This window comes from Xiphophorus couchianus, chromosome 17 (genome assembly GCF_001444195.1).
Source record: "Xiphophorus couchianus chromosome 17, X_couchianus-1.0, whole genome shotgun sequence".
Taxonomy (NCBI): domain Eukaryota; kingdom Metazoa; phylum Chordata; class Actinopteri; order Cyprinodontiformes; family Poeciliidae; genus Xiphophorus; species Xiphophorus couchianus.
This window is the reverse complement of record NC_040244.1, coordinates 12,494,068-12,503,296: the sequence shown is the minus strand read 5'-3', so window position 1 is coordinate 12,503,296 and position 9,229 is coordinate 12,494,068.

Below are 9,229 nucleotides of genomic sequence, written 5' to 3'. Positions count from 1 at the left end.
CAAAACATATTGTAAACACAGAAATGGTTCTCGAGACACAAAATGTTCCTTCTTCCTCAACGGCACTCTTAGTGCCATACATAATAATTCCTAATCGGGGGGGAAAATCTTCCTCCTCCAATGTAAGATTCATTTATTTTAAGGCTGCTTCCACATCTGTATTAGGAAAGGTAATTAGTTTGAAGGGCACTGTTAAGGAAAATCAAAAATCCTACAGGATCTTTTTTTATTATTTGCAATAACCCTTTAGACTCTGGAACATCTGATTTGTTTCTGGGAATTTGAACAGGTAACTTACTGTAAAATTAGCAGAAATACAATCTAAACGTTGCAGGTCAGCTCAGGTTATCCCATTGCTTTCTGTTGCCCTCTCCATATTGTGAATGTGGAGCCATACGAGGAATCGCCCGCCACACTGAGGATCTACTATGCACTAATTGATTACATGTGTAGAAGTGCGTAACACGATACTAAGCCAGCATACAACCCAAACACAAACCACCTGCTGCGGTTTTCGGCAGAGAAAAGTTTATCTCTCGCTGCAGTCTTGGCCATCCAACGCCAGCAGTTCAAATAAGGACACGCTGGCCAGCGTCCACCGGTCAATCAATAAGCTCCAGCCTACAGTCCAAAAACTGAAAAGGCAAAAAAAGATAAATAAATTGGCAGAAGTTGAGATTGTGATGTGAAATTAAAGAGAGGAATGCTTTGGGAATCTCATTTTTCACTGCTACTACAATACAGAAAGCGCAGCCTGTTGAGATTTCAATGTAATTTTTGGCAAAGCAAAGTTTCATAGTGTTCCAATTAATGTTTATCTCGTTTTAAGGGAGAATGTTGAGATATTTAGTGCCGATCACAGCCAAATCGGCTCATATTTCAATGTATTCTGTGCTCTCTGGCCAGATCCATTCTTATGCATAGCTGCAGAGTATTTTCCAGTTGCTTATTCCTTTTCTTTGCCCTGCACAAATGTTGCAGACAAAACTTCTCAGTGCCATCGAACATCACCAGGCAAGTGAGGGAAGCAAACCCAGCGGCGTTTCTCTCTGTTGTGGAGATAAACAGGCAGAAGATGGCTGCCAGACACCACAAACACAACTGTTCTTGTCACTCCCCGGGTGTCGCTTGTGCACCGCCCGCCTACCACCCCTATCGAAACAAAATCAAATTAACCAACAAAAACAAGAGTTTACAGTAAACTGTTACTGTTTACTGTTCAAAAGGCCGTTTTTTGGGTTTCCCCTACATACAGTGCTGTTGTGCAACAGCAATAAAATTATTTGTAGTAAAATAAATAATATGAAATGAAAGGGGATTCCTTTGCACAAGAAGCCACAAGGCGCCATACAAACCACTAAAAGTGTGATCAAGGAAATGTTCTGGATAATGTTTGATTGATTAATACACTCAAATACGGAATGTAACACTTCTTTCAGCACAAAAGTTTGCTTTACTACTTTTGTATTTGTTAGGGTGTATAATCCCTTTATGGTCAGATGCTAATCTTTTGTTCTCAATAATTATGATACTAAACGTTCACATTGCTACATACGTGGTGTAGTTACTTTTATACAAATGATGTGTATTCCCTTTGAGTGAGTTTGTGTGTTCAGTGTACCATTTCATAGAAATTTTACATTTTCCCTGTGGAGTAATTTGTTTAATCGCCTTCAATGAATCCAGTTTATTTTATATAATCTGCACCCCAAAGACTCGCCGACATGGAAACAGCTTTTCTGAATCTGTTCTTTGCACACACACACACACCCCAATGCACACACTCGTCCTTGTTAATAATGTAATGGTAAATCTATTTGCCACATGCTAAGGAAATCCACACCGGTTTTTATTGGACATCTTTCTGTTCTCTGAGCTTTTCAAATCATTCAAAAATAAATCCATGTTGAACATATTTACAGCCTTTTTGCTGTTAGTGATTTTTTTTTCTTTGCTTTTTTGTTATAAAAGTGTAACCTGAGGTATTTTCTGACCTTCGATCTTGGATTCTCTGCTATGTTTGACCTCAGCCAATGTGAAACATCTGAAACAAAAAAAAAAACACACTTCAGACTTTTGGAAGACCAGGCTACCAGTAGAAACAAATCATTTTAGACACAAACTGAAATGGAAAATTAAAAGAGACACTACAAAAAGCAGCTATAGATTAAAAACTGTAGGAAAAATATTTAGTGCTTGGACTTCTTGGACGTTGTCCGATCATGACGGGGTTTTTCCTTCTCAGAGAAGCAATGTGAGTAAACAGAAAAGCAAATTTAACTCCCAGCCACCTAGAGTTAAACTATAATTCCTATAAATAATAAAAGTCTTGACTGACAGCATAAAGACAGAATCAATTTGGCAACATTACTGCCAAGTCATTTTCCCTCTTCACAAACTCGCTCTCGTCGTGTTAAACATACCTGTATGTTGCACCTCATTTTGGACACACCTTAAAAACTGTGGTTTGCAGAAATGACACAAAACACACACAGAGCTGATAATAGAAATACCTATTACTCTGTATTTACTCTTTATAGTGAGCTGTAGCTGTAACCCTGGCTCTTTAATATGCTTTCTTAGACCTCAGTAAAACGTCTTTAAACTTCCATCAAAGGTCACATTTCACGTAGATTATCACTTTAACAGATGGCAGACTTTACAGGAAAGGCCATTAGGATTGTGGACTCCTACATGCACTCATGTTGTTAATTTTGGCAAGCCTGTAGGACAATAGACAGTAGGGTCAAAGCTGAATATGGAGTGAGCAAATACAGGGATATGAATGTGACCACGGTTGTGTTTTCATGTTTTTTGGGTTCAATTTTTCCTCCTATTATATGTGGAAAAGTGAGAGTGACAAACCATCATCGGTTTTCTTCTTGTTAATCTGTCATAAAAGCAAGATTTGTGGAGTTTTTCTCCCACCTCAGTTGTGGTTCTCTGCATTCCCTGTACATTTCCTAAAGGCATTAAGTACATGTGCATTGTATAAAAATGCATAATTTTTATTTCTATTTTGCAATTATGCTCTATTTTGTTGGGTGTTTTTTTTTTCCATAAAATTCCAATAAAATACATTAAAGTCTGAGGCTGTATATTTACTTTGACAAGACCCTGTAAGTCTCAGGCTGCAAAGTGTAACTTATTGTGGACACTTTTGCTTATTGACTCTATAAATTGATTCAACGGGAGAAGGGTAAAAATTGATCCGTCATCTGCTACATGTCCGTTATAAATGTTTACAAAACGTCGGCTAATGTCAAAAAACACAATTTTGCAATGATGGTGTTTCCATTGAGTAGGAAAAACAGTTAAAGTCACATGTGAATAAGTTTGCTCATACAATAAGTCATTAAGACATGCCATGCCATCATCCTCCTGCCACTTCCTGTCTCCGGCTTTTCCACCAGTAGTAACATCCTGTTGTTGATCACGTGACTCGTGTGATGCGAAAAAAGTGTTTCCATTGCGGTTTTGTGAAATACACTAAGAAGCAATAATTTTATAGTTTTTTCTAAATTGTTGTTTCCATTAAGCAAATCTATTTCTGTAATTCTAATTAGCTCAATGCCGAGACAAATAGAAGCCAACTTCTGATTAAAAACTATTTTAAATCTAAATCTGTCAGGGATGTGATCACTTTAGTGCGTACTTGGAAAAATTCTTATTGTGTTGTTCATCCAACAGTCCTGCCCTTAATCAGTCACAGTTATTATGTTGCCCTTGAGGGAAATGGTTCCTAAAAGAAGCTGAAAACATTTCAGAGTAGTGCTCAAGGGAACTGTGGTGTCGTAATGTAATTACAGCCCAAATGCACAGACTGAATAGCACAAGAAGTACTTATGATGCTGATCAGTTGTACGGGAACATTGTGGAGCTTTATCCACATGCTATGATTTTTAAATGAGTAATATTTACATTTTTAACCAATTAATGACATTTTTACATTAAAACTAATAAGTCCTCACCATGAGAGTATTGTTTACTTTGTGAGAATGTTGTGAACTATGACCTCCCAAGAGATAAAGTTTATTAAAAAGTGTTGCTGCTTGTGCTCCACATATACTAGGTTGCCATAATGGCAACAAAAATCCTCGGTTCTTCTGGAAGTATTTTGAAAAAATATTTTTATTATTGCTTTTGGTCCAGAAAATGAAATCAAATTTTGACAAAAATGAGCAGTTGAGATGTTAAAAATAGTAAAAAAAAAAATATATATATATATATTCATGCTGGTTTAATAAATAAGGAAAAACATTTACAGAACGAATTAATTTTAAAGTTGTTTAGAGCTCCATCTTCTATGAACACATTTTTGATATATTGAGATAACATCTTTGCAGTCCATCAAACAGATAATAATGCTACTGCTGTGATTTTTTCTTCTCTTTTTTGATTATTGAATTTCAAAGACGAGATCCTGCAATCCTCCGGCCTCATGAACAATCCTTAAAAAGGAAAGCACCTACCGCAGTTGAAGAAAAGTCATAAGTTCCTCAGAGTCTAGACACAGAAGCCTTAGAGGAGCGATGGCTCTCCATTATGACACTTATAGACCGGACCACCCTGCAGCAGCCTGATAGAGAATTCCCTTCAGCCAGTCCATGTGTGCAAGATTATGTTTGTTCACAACCAGACAGACTCCTCTTCCTGCCTAGCTGTGAAATTATTAATCCTCGGATAGTGTCCCTGTTTTTTTGTTTTTAAATATGTATTTTTAAAAGATAATGTCAGCTGAATGAATGAGAGACGAGAGCATGAGTTGGGAGAGGAGGATATTAACTATTTGTCGTAACAAACGGTGGTGCAACAGAAGTGGGGATAAACTTGGACACATCCAACAGACCACATGCAGACAAGGCCGAATGACTCAGCCCTCAGCCCTGAAGATCTCTGTGTGTGGCCTGAAGCTTTGCTGCCCTTCCCCCCCGCACCTTAACATCCACCCCTCTTTTTTTTCCATCCAGGGCTCTATTTTTGAGCCTCGGCCTTTCTCCTCGTTTTAAAATCTGAGATTAAAGGAGTGAAAAAAAGGATTAAATATACAACCCACGCTTTATGCATTCAACAGCCTTCCTCCTTTGCTGCTCATCCTCTTTGCGAGCTCTTGGTTTGAATCGGCCGGCGTAAGCAGCAGGTAAATGGAAACTCTCCACTTTTAATAAGCTTTGCTGCACTTGATTTCTTCACAAATGTGCCTTTTCTTTTCCCCGCATTCTAAAACGCTCCATAAGCTTTGATGGTTTCTTCTGTGTAAAATGGTGGATTTCAGATCTTTGGTCTTATTTGTCTGGGTTTTAGTTGGACGCGGAACCTGCATCTCCAGAAAACAAGCCGCACGTTGAGATTTTTTCCACGGAGTCTTGGAAAAGTATCGAAACTCCTTTGAACTTTTTAACATTTTGGCAACCATCTTGTTTTACCATTGAGATGTTGTGTTCAGTACAATGTGCTGCTAGATTTCTGCCACACATTATGTGTAAACTTGTGTTGGGGTCTCTTCTGACCAGAGTACCTTCTTTCGTGTGTTATGGTACTTCTTATAGCTGGATTTCAACCATGGCTTTCTCCTTGCCACTCTTCCATTAAGGATGGATTATGTAGTGCTGGCTAATAATTATCTTGTCAATAAATTCATCCTAATTGAGCTGTGAATCTTACAAAGTTACCATTGGCCTTTACATTCCTTGTCAGATTGATGTTCTCCTTGCCTGGCATGTCACTTTAGATGCATTTCTTTGCGTTATATTCACAATGTTGAGTTCTCTAGCAACTCTCTAAGGCTCCTCATACCCCTTCTTTAACAGTGACTTGCACTTTTCCACTCGAGAAAACATAGCGTGGCACCGCCGTTACACTTGTGAACCAGACTTCCAAGTTTCAGTCGAGCACAAAAGCACTTGTCAAGAACATCTACATACCATACTGGAGCCCAACAAAGTCTCGGGTCTGGGTAATTTGTTCTGCACTGGTTCTGACACTTGGGAGTTACAGCCACCATGAACTAAGCTTTTTCTTCCCCTCTCAAATCTATGCAGATCCCTTGGCTCCAGGGTTGTAGGTGTGAATGTACAAAGAAAAGGCTGAAACAAAATGTCAGCAGCAGACACTAAACTCTCCATTTTGATTAATGGCAAGAGGCGCTTGGCTCCTGCACCTCCGCGCCTTTGTAAATCACACCATGAATCCTGTAATTAGTAAAAGCAACCTCAAGGGAGTTTGAAATGCAAGCTTGCAAAGCCTTGGAATGAGGCCGTTAAATCTCCGCAGAGGATTCTTAATTGAATCGGTGGTTGGTTTTTAATGGGCCATGATGATAGAGTGATTTTATTGCTGGTTGGATGGTTTGAGATGCAGTGTGTTGCACTGCTGAATCTTCCAGCAGGTTCTGACATGTAGGTGGATATTTTCAGAGGTGATGGCTGCAAAGTGTCTCATAAACGTGGAATCCAGTTGGGTAAGAGACACCAGTGAAATGCACTTTGGAGGGAAGATTAGAGTTTCAACAAACTATTATTGTTTGTAAGTGGTGGAGAAGAGTACTTACCACCTGACTGAAGAAACACAAGGTGTGAGAAGTGAGGGTTTAGGAAGTTTAGCCACAGAAATTTACTGATGCAGGACGCAAGGTTCTGGAGGTTAACTCCTGCTGGTTGGGATTAATCAGACCTATAATTACCGGTTAACTAACTTTCTTGAAATCACAGCCAGGTGCTTGGCAGGAAACGAGGTATGACTATATGAGGTCTGGGGTTCAGACATCTGCACATAGTCCACACAAATCCACAAGCAGAACAATAACACATTCAGGCTCCAACAGCACGAGCAAGCTGATCAAACATTTCAGCTGCAGTCAGTTCACCTCACTCATCACATCCATTCATCTTCCTGAAATGACTTCTGCACTGCAGCTTCTTTCCCAATCGAGGAGCAATTCAGGGATTTTCACATTTGTAACTCTGACAGCCTTACTGAAAGTGGATGTGTTGAGTTGTGTTGTGAAACCTTTGCTTTTCTTCTTAAGCTCTTATAGATTGCACTCATGTTGGAAATGTTTTATTAAATAAATATATGTTAGAGGTGTTGCTGCTGTAAAAACTTGGATTTAGGTTTTAATACAAATCAAATGTGAGTGTGGGCTGTATAAGACACAATTTTTACTTATTAATATTTGAACTGAAGACTAGGTTGTAACGTTTGAATTTTGCATTCAAGTTCTTATTGGTATTTCTTGTTTTATCATTCTCACATTTACCCAAATCCGGCTTTTTCATAGCAGTCTGATTCCCATCTTTTCAACCCCCCAAAAAAATCTGATTTGTGGCCGTCACATATAGTTATTCCGGATACGTATACGATTGTTTTCAAAGTGTCATTGATGATATAAAAATGACGTCAATGACGTAAATAAGAAGAAGCCAGACGCACGTAAGTGATACCTTAAAATTATAATTATACAATTATGAAAGAAGTCTGTGTCAGTGAAGCACATCACAGTCCGACTTCCAAACAGACTTCTCTACAAAAGTTGTACTCAGTACTCTATAAAAATCTACTGCTATTAGTTGTGCTTTTTCATTAGTTCCCCTCATCTTGTTATGATCTTGTGGTGATACTTTCAGCTCCCATTGCTCAATAACCTTTAATTAGCTGTTAATAACTTATCCCTGGGTTATAAATATGATGCCAGGCAATCACTTTGCCCTTGTCAACAATGAAAGTAAAAGACTAAAACAACTGGAAGTACCAGGTGGGAAGAAAGTTATCTTGCCTCTGATGGAGATGCTATGGATGATAAATAAGAAAATTAAAGCTCACATTTCAAGAACTGCTACAAATTTTTACCTGTGGCTCGAATAAATATGGTGGGCACTGAAGCCGCATTATTTAGAAACCAGTTAAGAGAGTCCAACCTCTTATCCCCTCTTCACTATACCGGAGTCAAATTCCCTCATTAGCATGTCTTGACCTGGTAATCACCTAATTAAGTTCAGGTCTGTTGAAGAAGAAATGCCTCTAAAAGTTGCATCATAGTTGCTCTCCGGGACTAGAGCTGGGCACCCCTGCGGTAAGCTAACTGTTTTTGTGTCAACTCATGCTACTTAATACATTCTCGGTCTTATCATCAATATTACAGGTAATACAGGTTATTTATTCAATCAAAGAATCACAACAGGAGGTTTTGTTCAAATTCAGCTGTTCAGAGTAGCATCTGAGATATAAATTAGCTGTTTGTAGCTAACAATATGAACTGTTTTTAAGCTAACCTCTTTTAGCTGCTTCTCTTATCTGGTACAGACTGCGTACAGCATATACAGTTCCAAATAAATGTGGCATGGTGCGGAGTTGATCTTACCCTCTTATATTTTAAATCATGAGTCGCTTAAGCCAAGCAACAAATGCTACAATGAATCTCTTCATTTGGCTCTATACATCTCTAAAACAGATTATCATTTCACTATTACAGCTTTTTGTGATGTCATTTGTCAGCCAGAGAGGCAAAGATGTGACAGCTAAAATAATTTCTCTGTTAATATATGTTAGCCCAAAAAAGCTGCACGCTAAAGCTAGCTTATACAGAACTTCTAGCAAGGAGCAAATCCCTTAACCAATGGGAGGCCACGCAATCTACAAGCAAAAAGTCAAACGTGATACTGTGAATAATTAGAAGTTGGCATGAAATAGCTGGAAGATCATTTCTAGTGTGAAGATAATAAGCAAAGGTGTGTAACTTTATAGAACATTCTCTTAATTTATCGCTTTTCAGTAGTTGGTACATTCAGCCAATAAATATATTTTTATCCATGGTGAGCAATTTGAAGTTGTAAATTAGATTTTTCCCATGACTTGAAAAAGTTCAAGTTTGTTCATGTTTAGAAACGATTTGCACTAAAACAGGTAAAGGAACTAAAGGTATAACAGATATTGAACATCTATTTTTAGAAAAATTATTAAACCGTGTTTCTTGAGTTGGTTTTCAAAGTTGATCAGTTTTATTTTTGCTAACTTTCCATTCCTAAATGTTGTTGTATTTAAACTTTAATTCCCCTAAAAGATTTATTTCTTAATTTGACAAGACTTGATTTGCAGCTTTAAGCTCAGGAATCATTACTTTTATAAGGTAAAATGAGGATGACTAGATTGAGACCAAACCACTTTTGACATAAAAGCTTAGTGGGGGAAAAAAGTAAAAAATGTGGCTGCGGTAAAAAATTTCTGGGTTTTT